At 39.2% G+C, this 16,049-nt stretch overlaps 1 protein-coding gene and 2 long non-coding RNA genes across 5 annotated transcripts in view; 1 reads left to right on the top strand and 2 right to left on the bottom strand.

Annotated features, from left to right (window-relative positions):
• The first annotated feature begins 5,093 nt into the window (after window positions 1–5,093).
• LOC309502109 (uncharacterized protein) overlaps window positions 5,094–16,049 on the top strand; it is a 110,722-nt gene continuing 99,766 nt past the window's right edge. Inside the window, exon 1 of the mRNA XM_082174366.1 lies at window positions 5,094–5,428. The gene's annotated coding sequence lies outside the window, so the exon portion shown is untranslated. The remainder of the gene's footprint in view (window positions 5,429–16,049) is intronic.
• Window positions 6,141–6,769, bottom strand: LOC309503929. The gene is made up of 2 exons (XR_014207945.1): window positions 6,698–6,769; window positions 6,141–6,560 (listed from the first exon to the last, which is right to left on the bottom strand). It is a non-coding gene; the product is annotated as an uncharacterized lncRNA (long non-coding RNA).
• On the bottom strand, window positions 7,792–15,208 carry LOC309503108. 3 transcript variants are annotated; one of them, XR_014207506.1, is made up of 4 exons: window positions 15,054–15,207; window positions 9,163–12,272; window positions 8,584–8,658; window positions 7,792–8,300 (listed from the first exon to the last, which is right to left on the bottom strand). It is a non-coding gene; the product is annotated as an uncharacterized lncRNA (long non-coding RNA). The 3 variants fall into 3 exon arrangements; XR_014207505.1 differs by lacking the exon at window positions 7,792–8,300 and adding an exon at window positions 8,343–8,450 and having other exon boundaries at window positions 15,054–15,208; XR_014207507.1 differs by lacking the exon at window positions 8,584–8,658.

Raw genomic sequence — 16,049 nt, 5'->3', positions numbered from 1 at the left:
TTGAAACTATGCCTCGTATTCTCAAAACTGTAAACACAAATCCATAACGTCTCACCCAATTCCCCAAACATCCTATTTTCAGGTCAAAATGAAGCTCTACCCTCAAAACCATTCACTCTTGCTGAAAAACCTAACTTTTCCCTCAGACAGGACACACAAGCCCTCAAAATCACACACACTACAGCATAGTCTAACACACTGGTGCAATAAATTCAAAACAACATTTCCAAAACTGGTAAGTTATGTTGTTTGCCACCACACCTCCCTGAAGGTTTTTGAGGCGACGGTAAAGCGACTCAAATTTGGCCTTACTCGTAGCCCAGCCTCCCTCATAGTCATATCATTGACTAAGACATGGGCAACTAGAGTGGCTTGAATTTCATCTGAGACTGCTTGTCTTCTTGCTCTTGCCCTTTGTCCTCCTTCGTCCTCCTATATATATTCGTCCTCCTCCAAATATAAAATATTGTTTGTATCCATAACGTGGTTTACTGATGGTCGCCGTTACGCCGTAGTACATTACGTTACAACACACAATACAGTGCCAGTCAGGAGATCGATCATTTGATTAGCTAAGCAGTCCTATTAAATCCAATTCCTCTCAGATATCACAGCAATGAAACCAGGTTACAACTGGGGAAATAACAAATACAATAGGATTAAATATGGGCGTTAATAGTTGGGAGAAAATATGATGCGTAATAATGATTCGATCTGCATTTGGTCTTAAAGAGGCAGCAGTCTAATAAACCTGCGGACGATTGCTCCATTAATGTGAATCAAACAACAAAAGGCAAAGAGAAAATCAGTCACAGCTCTTGAATGATATAAGCTTTAATCTATCTATGATAAACTATGCAGTGTTATTTTCAGTACACATTACTGAAATTAAAGCACTGGATATATAATTTGTATATTTGTTTAATTGTATACTTTTTTTGTTTGACCATGTGTTTGTACTTTGTTTTTTGGTGTCCTATGTCTTCTGAATATAAAACACAAAAGCCTGCACTCTTCTGCATAACATACATGTTTTATTTGTTTTGTTAAAGCATTGCTTTTTCTTTTGCTATAGATATTTATTTTACATTTCAAAATATAAAGCAATATTAATTGTGTTCTAAATAATTTTTTTAATATAACAAAAAGAACCGATAATAATACCGTTAAAGTACCAGATCGATAAGGAGTATTGGTAAGAGTAGTAATACCGAACGATACCCATCCCTATTGGCAGCAATGAATTAAAAATGATGGCCAATTTAACTGTGATTAAATTCAGTATACGTCTGCCATATGTTGCCAGTTGCCACCCATTAAAAATTCCTGCCCCCCTCTCGCCACCCCATAAATATTTTTCTAGATCCGCCCCTGCTCCTCCTCCTTATCCCTCCTCGATCTCTTCCTTCATGTCTTTCTGGATCCATTGTTCCAAAACTCAATAAACTGATTTGGGCCCTTTTCTCTATCTATTGAAGGTTCTGATTGGTGTGTGTTCAATTTTGACTCTTAGTGTTTCCACCTGGGTAATTGAGTGCTAACTGAGCTGAAGCTGTGCTGACTTGAATGAACAATATTGAATTCCAGTGCTTTCTAAATGACAACATGGTCTAGGCAATGAGAAATTGGGGATTTGTGTGTAGAGTTTTGCAGTGACAGTTCAACAAATCTGACTCATGTGTTAAAACAGTGAATAGTGTTTATAGTTTAGTGAAATGGGTGTGCTTTTTGATAAATGGCATTATGGTTTTGAAATTTTAGGTTAGTTTAAGCAATCGAGAAAAACTGTAATATTACTTTTCATTTTTTTGGTCCATTTCTTATTTGACTTATTTGTTGGCCGGTTTTGGTCTGTGCAATAAATATTAAAAGTTCTAAACCATCTGTTGTGTTTTATTGTTCCACTATATATTAATGATAATATTTACAATAATATATTGGATTTAATAGATGTCTCTCACATTGTCCCACAGCGTCATTAAAATATTAAAGATTAGTGTACAATGTTATAATAATAATGTATTCTATTTAATGTCCATTTCATTAATTTAACATAGGCCTACTTAATATTGGGGGCATCCAAGTTACTTGACATATTTGAACATTTTTCAAATAGTTACTAGTTATAGTTAGTTTTCCAGGAGTCCTGTTTCAGAAAGGAGGTTAAGTGAAATGTTAACCCTGAAATGAGGGAAACTGGTTTTCTGTTTCAGAATGGGAGGAATGTCAAACCCGAGAAAGCAGAGTAAGTCAAGCCCGTTTCTGAAAGAGAGGAAACTTGTCAGTTACCATGGTAACTTACTCTTGTGACATAGGTGCCGATACCGTGGGTGCTCTGGGGCGCGATTTTTTTTTTTCCCAGGATGGTAGGGGAAGACTCATGAATATTCATAAGGGAAGTCATCCCTGATTGGTCTTAACCCCAGTGACGGGTAGGTTTAGGGGCGGGGTTAGGGGGGTAGGTCATCAGACTCCCAGTGACGGTTAGGTTTAGAGGTGGGGTTAGGGGTAGGTCATCAGACCAATCAGGGATGACTTCCCTAATGAATATTCATGAGTCTTCCCCTACCATCCTGGGAAAAAAAATATCACCTCCGGGGCTCGAGCACCCACGTGTGCCAGGCTGCCAGGCTGTCATTCATTGTGCATTTTTATATAACATCGGAGATGCAGAGCACATTACTAAGGCCACTGTATCAGAGCGGGAAGGAAAGTGTGCCTCGCTCTCACACCCTTTCTGTGAGTTTATGTGTTGTTTCCCAGACACAAACCCGTGAGATCCATCAAAGAGGAGATTCACATGATTGCAGGTCATGGTGGAGAAATCGGTTTAAATGCTAATCTGATAAATTACGTTCACTTGATAACATTTTGCTGTGACCTTTGGAAGTAACCTAATAATTAGAATTTCCTTTAGGATTTCCAGTGTGGTTGGATGTATTGATGACACACATATTCCCATCATCGCACCTTCTGAAAATGAAACAGATTACTGTATGGAATGGGAGGAGGCCAGATGGAAGGGTAGAGATATATGTCGTAACCACCACAGCTGTTAAATACTAATTATTCACAATTTATTTGGTCATTTTTATTTACTACAAATGCAGAAGCAACAGTAATTATTTTTCCTGTTGGATTTTAATATTCTTCCAGTATTGTGCATCTCCTCTTCTATCAGTGGTGGTGCAGGACCTCTGCCTTCTTGCTGTTGGCGGAGTAGAAGTCAAATGTTAATTTCATTACACTAATTAAGAAATTGGATTAGAGAACATTTAAAAAGTGAAAAGAGCATTAGCCTATACTACATGGAAACAGCTGTGGCATATGCACTGAATTATATCTATTTAAAGGGATAGTTCACTTTGAAATAAAATGTTGGTATGTTTTAGCTTACCTCAAGGGCATCCAAGATGTAGGTGTCTTTTTTTCCGCAGTAGTTTCAATTTTGATATTTTTAGGTCAAACCGTTCTTGTCTGTCAGTCATATAATGCAGGTCTATGGTCACTGTCTCAAAACACAAGCACAGAGTCCAAATTAAAACAATTCCCCATCGTCCAAATTAAACAATTCCCCATCGTAAGTACACATTGATGGCCTAAGACACGAAACGAGCGGTTTGTGTGAGAAAACGAACAGTAGGCTATTTATATCGTTGTTACCTCTTGAACACAGCCGCGTCCAAATGATCTGAGGGCGCGGGCGGGTATAGATACAGGGGCGTGTCTAGAGCATTTTCAGTGGGGGGGCCATGCTGGGGCACTGCCTCCAAACGGGGTGGCCGCCAGTGACAAAAAAAAAGAAGCTAAATTCTACAGTAGCCTATATTACGTAAATCCTACTGATTTTATTTTTTTAACTTGAATAAAGTTACTTGCAAAAAAATGTAGTAATAAAGCACATTTTTGATTAATTTAGTTTTTTGTCATCCCTGCATCCATTAAGTTAAATTTGAGAGCCAGTGTTTATTATTTTTTGTGTTTTCATAAAACTAACAAGTTTATAAAATAAAAGCAATTTTAATAATGAGCCATTTTAAAAACCCAGAAGCTTCTACGATGTCAACTATTTTCTTTTAATTAGTTTGGCCATTACAATATACAGTAGTTTTATTCACAATCTCTTTCAAATAATAATAATAAAAAAATAAAAACAAATCCCCCCCACTGTAATAATTCAAATGGTTTGGCCAAAACATCAGTGTTTCATTCAGCATTTCTTTCAGACTCATTTACAAAAAAGCTGAGTAACTCAGAGTTAAAGGGATGGTTCACTTTGAAATTAAATTTTGGTATGTTTTAGCTTACGTATGTTTAAGGGCATTCAAGATGTAGGTGTCTTTTTTTTCCGCAGTAGTTTCAATTTTGATATTTTTAGGTCAAACCGTTCTTGTCTGTCAGTCATGTAATGCAGGTCTATGATCACTATCTCAAAGAGCATGCACAATGAAGTCCAAATTAAACAATTCCCCATCGTAAGTACACATTGATGGCCTAAGACACGAAACGAGCGGTTTGTGTGAGAAAAAGAGCAGTATTTATATAGTTTTTACCTCTACACAACCACGTCCAAGTGATCTGAGGGCGCACGCGCTTCCTGGTGTGTGACGTGTGCGCGCGTTCTGGCTTAGCTCCGGAAAGAGCCGGACGTGATCTCGGATGTGTACAAGAGGTAAAAAACTATATAAATACTGTTCGTTTTCTCACACAAACCGCTCGTTTAGTGTCTTAGGCCATCATTGTGTACTTAAGATGGGTTACTTACTCACAACTTGCGACCGTTGTTTCTCTGGCGCTGCACTTCTTTGAATCGCGAACTTCAGTAGAGTCTATAAACTGATTGGCTGTAAAATGAACCAATCACAAGACATCTTATAGGGGGGGCACCTGGGGTGGCCAATCGAATTTCAGGGGGGGCCGGTGCCCCCCTGGCCACCACGTAGACCCGCCCCTGTATAGATATATATACACTAGACGTCGCCTTGGCTACTGCAGTTCATTGGAACGAAACCGTAGCCAATGCGACATCTAGTGTATATATCTATACCCACCCGCGGGTGGGTATAGATATATACACTAGATGTCGCCTTCGCTACTGCAGTTCATTGGAACGAAACCGTAGCCAATGCGACATCTAGTGTATATATCTATACCCGCCCGCGCCCTCAGATCATTTGGACGCGGCTGTGTTCAAGAGGTAACAACGATATACTGTTCGTGTCTTAGGCCATCAATGTGTACTTACGATGGGGAATTGTTTAATTTGGACGATGGGGAATTGTTTTAATTTGGACTTTGTGCATGCTCTTTGAGACAGTGACCATAGACCTGCATTATATGACTGACAGACAAGAACGGTTTGACCTAAAAATATCAAAATTGAAACTACTGCGGAAAAAAAGACACCTACATCTTGGATGCCCTTGAGGTAAGCTAAAACATACCAAAATTTTATTTCAAAGTGAACTATCCCCTTTAATATGTCAAATGTTTGTACAAGTCATGGAGCCTACAGCCATGAACATATGCTTAAAGGGATAGTTCGCCCAAAAATGATATTAAACCCATGATTTACTCACCCTCAAACCGTTCGAGATGCATATGTCAATCATTTTTCAGACATTTTTCAGTTATTTTAGAAAATGTCTTAGATCTTTCAGTGGTTACAATGTATGGGGTCCACTCCTTCAAGTCCAAAAAATTTGCATGTATCCTTCACAAAAGTAATCCATCCGGCTCCAGGGGGATAAACGAAGGCCTTCTGAGGGTAATCCGTGCGGTTTTGTCGTAAAAATATACATATTTAAAACTTTATAAACGCGCGTCGACCGCCACCGGAAGCCAGTTATTTTCATTTATAAAGTTTTAAATATGTATATTTTTACGACAAAACCGCACAGATTACCCTCAGAAGGCCTTCGTTTATCCCCCTGGAGCCGGAAAATCTATTTTCCGCGAGATACTGAAGCCAAAAAATTATCCTTAATTTTGAAATAAAGTAAAACCCGTTGTAACCGTCTCCCTATCCACTCCTAGTGAGACATGCTACAAGATAATTTTGAGGGAGGGACTCACAGACCAAACTGGTTTTAAGAATATAAAGAGTGTAAACAGCTCAAAGATAAACCTCAACACACCAATAGAAATGCTTTCAATTTATATCAGATGACTCATACAAGTATAGACACCACCCAGCAGACACTCAATATACAATAATATAAACCCCAAAGATTCACACAAAAGCAATACTGTCGTTGATGAGTAGCAATAGTAATAAGAACTAATAACATTAGTTCTTCATTGTCCTGTGATCCAGAGTTCATCCAATGTTTTGTGCCTTAGAATCAATTGTTCCATTTGCAGTGATGGAGAGGAATAGAATAATAGTCCCGTGACTGAGGTGAAGCAGCAATTAGAAACAATCCACAATGACTCTAAATCCCAAACGAACGCAGTCGGGCTTTGATGCCCCTGTCCATTAAGAATTCATGTTCCTGTTCGAATTTCAGTCTTGAGCCTCATTGACAAAAAGGACAATAGATGATACTCAAAGAGTCCTTCTACAAACAAAACATACAAACTAGCATTAGCACGCTGGTTTCAAAACAAACAACAACCATAAAACCCAACAAACTAAATACAGTTTACACAGGAAATAACCACAGTTGACATAAATCAGACAAAGAAAAACACTTACTTGATTGAGCTTGAAACAATTTCTCAACCTGGACTCTAAACAGCTTGGGTGAACTAAGAGAGAAGAACCATGGCTGCGTTCGAAACCGCATACTCAATGAGTAGGTACTTAATTTCAATAAGTACTTACTTAACGAGCGCTAAAAGAGTAGGTACTTTATAGCCAGATCTCGTTGAGTATGAATGCGAACCGGACATCTGCCATGTTGACGTTATCATGCCTACGACGCGTTATCACAAGAGCCACAACTTGAAAAATTTGAACGACACGTTTAATTCATCTATCTGTAAATATCTTGATATTGATTAAACTTGCTCATTTTGTGGTCTTTTTGAAGAAACTGCTGCCCATTTATGTTGTGAATACATTTAGGGTTGATTTAAGTTCTTATATTTAACCCTACTAATGTGACCCACCGTTTTATCCTTAACGATATTATTTATTTTTATTACAAAATCCCAAAATTGTCATCTCTTGAATATGTTGTTAATTTCTTTATTTAATATCCAAACATTTTCAGCCACAAGCAAAAATGGCTTACTGCTTTATGTTTTCCCCTTTTTCTTGATGAATTTAACTCTTGTTTCATCCCTCAGGCCTAGGCCTATAAAAAAAAAAAAAAAAGAATTTTTTAAGTGTATTATAACTAATTATTTAAGAAAATATATATTACGATATTCAACCTTGTAGGTTCTTTTTTCCTGTGTATAAAATCTCATATTATGTATGCAAACCCATGATTGATATATGTGTGTGTATATATATATAGGCCTATATATATATATATATATATATATATATATACCTCATAACATCAGTAACTCAACAGCCCTACCTAGAACGGTTTTCTCCAGCGTTTGTAATGTCTGCACAAAGGGCAGCTGTGCGAAGATTCGCCTTTGGAGAAAACTGTTGATTTTATACTCGAAAAATGTAAGTATCATTAATGTTAAAAATTAATATTACCCCAGAATGAATTGCATTGCTATCCCACCCCAAAACATACAATAATAACAACAACGATAAATGCTGACCAATACTTAATTATATTAATTTTTACTGAAAATAATTCAATAAAACAAAGCTATGCATGAATACACTCTAGATGTGTATAGTGAACATATCTACATTTTCATTCAAACAATAAATAAAGCATTAATTAAATATTTATATTTTATTTACTGACAACAATGAGAAATATTAATAAATTAATAAAAGAATGAATCAAAGTCACCATCACACAATAAACAAATGCATATACAAGTCAACACATGAAACAAAGCTTTATTCAAACTACAATCATGTATGTAGACTACAGGCGCTGAACCCCACATCCTACTGCCATCTCAACACAGCGGTTCCCATTCTGAGGCTTTATTCTTATGAATCAGCTGACCACCAGGTGAGCCGTTAGTTCGTGCCTGAGGTTGTTGCGTGCTGTGTTGTGCTTCACAATCTGAGGCAATAAGGGCAGGTGGAGTGATGGAGGGTCTCGTAAGGGCAGGTGGAGTGATGGAGGGTCTCATCCATGGCATCATCTCCAGGATTCAGCTCTGGGCTCCTCATCCTCAGTGCTCACACCAGCCTGCTGACATTTCAGATCCTACAAAAATGCACAAACATAACACAAAAAACAGTCATTTTAACCGCACAATGTCATTTGATTTCAGTATTATTTAGAAGACAAAGCCGTGTTTTTTTTCCACAAATGCCGCCATCATCTTTCCTTGTAGGTCCTGCTCCACCACAAAAGCTATGCAGCAAATGCACAGAAATCAAGAATCAGAAAAGTGCTGTAATAGCTCTGTTTGAAATGACAATAATTAAAATAAACTACAACTTAATATTTAAATAGTTGTTGTTATTTATTTCTGTAGTATACTCACTCAAAGCCTTTGATGGCTGCATTCTGCTTCATGAGCCACTCTCCACTGGATAAACACACACCTGTTCATCTGTCCCTGTAACATTCAGACAAGATTCACATTACCTCTGTGATTTATGAGCAACACTACATTTACATGTTGAGGTTGTTTTAACTTTTTATCCAACATAAATGTTCCTCAATTTATCAACAGTAATGGACAAATAAAATAGATAACTTATGTTTAGTTACTTTATAGATTTGTTCTAGCACACATTCATCACTCAGATGTCTATTTCATGTAGTGATGTGCTCTTCTGCAATACTTACTGAATATTTTCCTGTCAGATGTAAATAGACATTTAAAATAAGCGTCTTTAAGATATATATGGTTTATGTAAATCCACTTTAGAGACGTAACTTACGTGTCCTTACTGGAGCTCCCCTGTTAGCTAACGTTATACATAATAAAACGTGTTTTTACAGCAAAATCACAACTATACTACACTGTGTAACGTCTTTACACCTTCAACAATTCAACAGTTTACTCTACAGTAGTTCAACACATGCAATTTTAACACAAGGAACCGTGTTTACTCACATTTGAAAGCACCCGCGTCGCTGATCTCCGCGATGTTTGATAATGACGTATCCTCTCGCGTGGCCTCCTGGGATAGAAGAGTATCCACGGATCAGCACTCAAAAATCTGTGTGGAAGCAGTAAGCCATCCGGGAACTTCTCGCCTACTCTTTTATGAATACTGATGTTTCGAACGTACTGCTTCCTTCACGTACTGTTTTCGCCTACTACATAGTAGGAAAGTAGGCATATTCGAACGCACTTAAGTCCGAATCTCGCGATAATTAATACGTCACCCAGGTAATTCTCGCCTACTCTTTTGGATTCGTACATACTTTTTCGCTCGCCTACTCTTTTTCCCATACTAAATAGTAGGGAAGTATGCGGTTTCGAACGCAGCCCATGCTCTCCACACCATAACCTGACTTCTTCTCCCACATGGCTATATACAAGGGAGCATGACACATAGAGCCCCCTACTGCAGAGTAGTGGTACTACAAAAAAAGCAGTAACCAAACTTTGGGTGGTTACACCGTTGCGGCAGCATGCAGACACAGGCGAGACGGCTCACGCGCCTATTGGCTGCCCTGCGGCAACTGCAGCAGCCTATTGATAAGGCCCTATCGTGACGTCAACTCCAATGGGGGCGCTTCGCGCCCAATACGTCACGTCCCGCCGAGACGGGCGTGGCCTAGGGCTATAAATATAGCTTCGAGAGGCTAGCTCACTGATTTTTCATCTCTTCAGCGGAGCTCACGCATCGCTGGATCCTGAGAGAAGCCGCGCCGTTTGAGAAAGCCTTTCAGTGGGACAAGCCACTGCACCTGAAGCCGCTGGCCGCGCCGCCTTCAGTCGCCGTTCCTGCTGCGCTATCCGGCGTTATATCCTTTCTCTGCTACTGTGTTTTGTGTGTGTGTGTGTGTGTTCGCCGCCGCGACACACACTCTCATTGCACTAAAAGAGTCTTTTTCAAGACGCCCCTTTTCCTGGTGAGGATCACGCAGCTCTCGCGCTCGCTGACGGTGGCTGCCCTCAGCGAACTAATGCCTATGGTGACTCTGAGGACTCGCCTGGCATCCTTCTCCGAGACTGCACCTCCTCCCGCCGCGGTACCGCGCCGTAAAAAGTGCCGTGCTCAACGGGTCCCGGAACCTCCCCCAACCCGCAAAGCTCGCCCGCCTACTTCACCTGCTTCGCTAGAGTCTCTTCCTGATGGACAGTGGCCGCCGTCTGCCACCGCTTCCGTGGATATCGACCAAGAAGCCGCGTCTGTGGGGGATGATACCTGCTCTCCCTCTGTTCGAGCCGCGCAAACTGCGCCGTTCACAGGGGATGTCAGGAGCGGACGGTCACGGGGTTAGTTTTTTCTTTACGTTACAAGAAAGCTACCCCCGCCCATTCACGCGTCACTCACCGGCGAAACGAGAAAAGAGTGTTTTAGTCCCGTCGAGGCTGGACCTACCTCCATTTCTCACACATTTCTCAGTTCCCTCTTAAGTTCAGGCGACTGGAAATGTCAATATTGCAGTAAACGAGCCTGTTGTAATACACGCACGCCTGCAAACAAACGCCGAAGCAAAACATGATGACGCTCTCTCTCGTCGCGTGCGTCACTGGCGAAAGGAGAAAAGAGAGTGTTTTTAGTCCCGCTGAGGCCGGGCCAACCTCCATTTCTCACACATTTCTCATTCCCCTCTGAAGTTCAGGCAACTGGAAATGTCAATATTGCAGTAAACGAGCCTGTTGTAATACACGCATGCCTGCAAACAAACGCCATCACAAGACACGTTGACGCTCTCTTATATACTCGCGCTAACTGAAAGCTTATGTATTCCCCCCTGTGGCTCAGTGGTGGAATCTTAGGTTTTCGCGCCAGAGACCCATGTTCGAATCCCGTGTCAACCGGCAGATAAAATTATTCTCAGAACTTTTGTTCTGTCAGTTCCTTTAAAAAAGGCAACTGCAGATGTATTTTGCAGCCAACGGGCACGTTGTACAACCCGCTGCCTGCACCCAAACACTGTTTCTATGGCAACTCAAAGTCTTCCTAGCCAGTCTAGGGAAACGACGGTGTTCAAGCCCCGCTGTGGCCGGACTTCCACCAAAACTTCTCGCTCGTTCAGTTCCAGAAAATGTGACTGTTCCAGTGTATTCAGCAGAAAACAAGCCGGTTTCACAGCCCGTTTGCCTGCACACAAACCCAGATAAATCCCATAAAGAGTGTATTTTCTGGTATTCCGGCCACGGCCGATGGAGTTATGAGTGTAGTAAAATGGCCACAGCCCAGTGCTCATTCCTACACACAAGCACAGCCCGCCACACGCGGCTCGCACAAATAAAATCGACTCATGTCGATTGTGCATTAGATGTAGTGAATGTGCCCACGATCCAGTGCCCACAAACACTACATATTGCATGTCTCACGGTTTCTGTAAAAACGAAACCAACGCACATACAGTCTGCTCAAGCAGACGGTGTTTTCAGTGTTATGAGTATGCCCGCTGTCCCGCGCCCACATTCACTCAAGATCCGGCAATGGCCGATGGTGTTATGAGTGTAGTAAAAATGCCAAAATACAGGGCTTGCACACATAAAATCGACTCATGTCAATTGTGCATTTAACGTAGTGTATGTGCCCACGACCCAGTGCCCACAAACACTACACACTGCATGTTCCACGGTTTCTGTAAAAACGAAACCAACACACATACAGTCAGCTCACGCCGACGGCACTTCTCCATGTGTGAAGAGGACTAATGTGTGTTTAATGACGCTTCCACCAAACATCTGCTTATATAAGGAGAGGACATCAGCGTCTTGCTGAGTGAAAGTGTGTAAAGGCAGAACCAGAAGGATCGCATGAAGTCCTGAAGAGCACATGTTCAGTCCTCTCTTTATCTCCACGCTCAGATCAATGTCAGCTGAATTAAAGAAGTTTGGGGTGTCCATCACTGTAACTCTTCTGTTGGACACTTCAGCCGTGTGTGTTTGGCATCTGTCAGTGATGGAGGTCAGGCTCCGGCCGGACTGAAACACATTTAGACCCAGGATAGTGTTTCCAGAAGCGCTCACTCCTGAACCGGTTTTACCCGTCAGCAGAATCTGAAGATGGCCGACGGTTCGCTCCATCACTGAAACACACAAGAAATATTGCTTATTTATATAGGAATCCCAGATACGTCTCTAAGATGTCTGCTAAAGATTGCTTAATTTCGATGTACAAACATCTGATAAACATATGAGAAAAATCAGTTTTATATAGGCCAACATTCTAAATCATAAACATCTCAAAGACATTTTCTAAACGTATATTTAACATCTGACAAGAAATGTCTCAGAGACGTATTGCAGAAGAGCAAACACTTATCTAAATTCTCATCAAAAAATGAATCTAAATACAGATGTATGCTGATGCTGATGTAAATACAGATTTTGTCTTTGTGATGTTGCAGGTTTCAGATATGATGCACAATATCTAGTTAATATTAAAATAAATATGAGCTAATGCGGTACTGAAAAAATAGCAATATTTGCACATGACGACAGTTTATTTTATTAAATATCAAAAATCTAAAAGGTGTGCATCATGCCTGGCACATACATGAACACTTTACAGTTGGTTTTATGACTGTAAGTCATTCTCTTAAAATGCTATTGAAGTAAGAAAGGCCGTTTCTGCTTAAGGCCCTTTCAGACAGGACGCAGAGTTAATCGAAGACCTTCAGATACAAAACTATTTGCACTACACTGGCCAGAGCAAAAGTAGGCTGAGTTTTCAAAACGCTTGTTTGGATGCCCGTTTTTCCCATTTGTATTGGCCGCTCAGGTAATCGTCACAAAGCACAGTGGCAAAGGTTGAACTAATTTGAGCTCGCCAATGCTGCGCGGCGCAAGCCATTGAAATAGCGCTTCTGAGTTTCATAGCGCATTCTGTGTCCTGTCTGCAAGAGCCATACATGTAGGTACAAAAGTAACAGTGAAGACTTTAATGTAAACACAGCGTTTGTGTTTTTATCAGCCTTCCCATATATATACTGACCCTGATAATCATCACACACTCTGACCACTTTCTCCATTTCTGTAAATCCGTTTTTATGAATGAATGAGTCTCACCCATTGCTCTATAGTTTTCTTCGTCAACAGCCGCTTACACCCCCTGCTAGTGAGATTGACTAACAGCTATGGAGATTATTAATCGGCAATCTACTGATATTCCTGCAGTTCCCGGATGTCAAATGTTGAATTTTCTATTGAATTTGAACCTCTGAATTTGTGGAAGCGAATTTGTAAAGCAAAATAAAATGGACTGAAAATTGCCAGTTGAATATTATAGGCTGTATTTTTTAACAGAATGAACATTTTGGAAGTGAAATCTGAAACGTGAATATGGATTACTTAATTTTTAATAATCAAAATGTCTGTTAAGTGTTTTGAATTGAAATATTCACAGCTTAAATATACAACCATGTTGAATTTCAGCCCATACAAATACAATGCATTAAAATGCAAGCATGGTTAATGCAATGCATATTTTTTCAAGTTGTGCAATTCAACAAGCTTGTTTGTTTCAAAAACATACGTGTCATTATTTTACTTCCATACAGCTGTTTTTGTCAGTTGTAAGTTTTAACTTAAAATGTTTGCTATTTTAGCATAAGTAGGGGAGAGCGGGGCACAAAGTAACGCTTTTTAACTTTCTCAGTTTGTGTAAATCTACTTATGGTTCAGAGTATTTATTTTTTCCCACATTAATTTCCCACATGTCTAGTACAATTATGTGTTTTTGTTTTATCAATACAGTATATACTTTTTTCTTGATATACCCCGAAAGAATGGAAGTGAAATGTGACAACATGCCCCATAGGTGGGGTACATTGTAACATGTGCAGGGGCACATTGTAACATGACCATATGACAGCTTAAAACGTTATCTGATCTAATAAAAAATATATACAAAACAAACTAAAATATTTTCTAAATAAAATACAATTTAAAAACTTTTTCATATAAAATAATGGCAATTTTTAATAATTAAATATAAACTCATTTTTGAGTTTTGACTACGAACACATGAAAACACAGCTATACAACATAGTTCAAAACAAATAAATAATTAGTAATTTCTGAACATTGACTCTCAGTCTTTATTTACCTTTTTCTCACGTTTTCTCAATAAAATTAATAAAAGTATAGAATATAATAGCATATTTCTAATAGGGGCACATTGTAACGCAGTGTGACAACATGCCCCGCCTGCACAACTGGGATTTAAACCTGATAGTGTCTTCTGCTAGTTTGCGAAGCATTAAATAACTATCTCAACTGTTAAATAACATCTTGGAGATTAAAATAATATCAGATTTGTCTTATTTTAAATAAACACAAAAAAATAGAGATGAAAAAGTTACTTAAGTAAGAAATTTACTTTTGCTATGGTTTAATAAATGTCTATGGATATCTTCCAAAAAAATAAATAATTTTGGCGATTTTTTTTTTTCTATATAGTGTTGATATGGCAACTAGTAAATACACAAAGTTTCGTCATCCAAGCATGTGCGGAAGTATTTAAAACAAGCGTGTTACAACTAACCCCGCGTTAGGTTGTGCCCCGCGCTCCCCTACGTGTTGCCACTTGCTTGAGCAACTTAATGAGGATAGCCTGTAACTGTACTGTGTACAAAGAGAATCGCAATACTGACAAACGTTGAATAACAACTTTTGGAGTTGAAATAATAATAGTATGTGTTTGTAGTAGAGCCGCGGATCAGTTGCGCATTGCAAACGGAGTGTGTGTGAAACCGGCGCACGTTCAGCATCAGCTCGTAATGTTATCGAGTATCCGAGGCGTTAAAAACAAACTGTTCAAGTCATTTACGAGTTGTTATGTTTAGGACCCAGAAGAGTCGGCTTACCGTTAGTTGTTCTGTCTCGGTTGTTGGTTGAAATAGGTCAATATCTGCAGATGATCTTGCTCAGGTTTCTATGATCACATTCACAGCACTGAGAGAAATGCTGTAAAATGGTTCACAGACACTGACTTCATCAAAATGGCGGTTCTGTAGTTTCACTTTCGATCGACCCGCCCACTTCTGAACTCTTCTTCAAGTGAATCTTTTTCTTTCAAGCCTACGATTTTACGACCAGGGTCCGAGATTCAAAATGTATTGTTATCTGGAAATAAAGGTCAACAAACAAGAAAAAAAATCATGATTTATGTGTATTAAACAAAAAACTAATTAATGTTAATAATGAAACTAATTAATGTTAAACATTGACTGCTCACAATCAATGTGTGTTATCACTATATTGAGAGAAATCAGGGTGAAATCATGAAGCTTTGGGTCTGAAAATGACTCAGTCTTTCAACGAGAGAGAGAGAGAGAGAGAGAGAGAGAGAGAGAGAGAGAGAGAGAGAGAGATCTGCTGGACAAACGTATGTAAAGCCACATGGGGTGAAACAAAGACTATTTGTTGTTGTTTTGCCTTAGGTAATAGTGAACCAGATCATCAACAACCTTTCACTGTCTAGAGCTTCAACCAAATACAACATTAAATTTTTGCTATAGTTTACTGTTTAGTCAAATCCAACTTTGTGTCCTCATTACTATTTATGCTGTTTATTCATGTATCTATTTTAAGTGGATATTATGGCATATCATATGTCTTCATAAATCTACATCAGCCCAGAGTGACTAAATCTTCAGGGAATATGAGCCATAACTTTCATCTGCTAATCATTTACAGAAAGGTTTCACAATAGTCACTGAAACTGATGATGATCTTGCATGTAATTGTGTTATATAAGTAATATAAAGTGTCCCACACAAATTTATAATTAAATATCAGTATAGTTTCAAACAGACTTGTAAAGGTAAATATCAAGTCATCATTTATAATCATGAAAAAAT

Source organism: Leuciscus leuciscus (assembly GCF_965113295.1).
Source record: "Leuciscus leuciscus genome assembly, chromosome: 1".
Lineage (NCBI taxonomy): Eukaryota > Metazoa > Chordata > Actinopteri > Cypriniformes > Leuciscidae > Leuciscus > Leuciscus leuciscus.
This window is presented reverse-complemented; position numbering and strand designations above follow the sequence as displayed.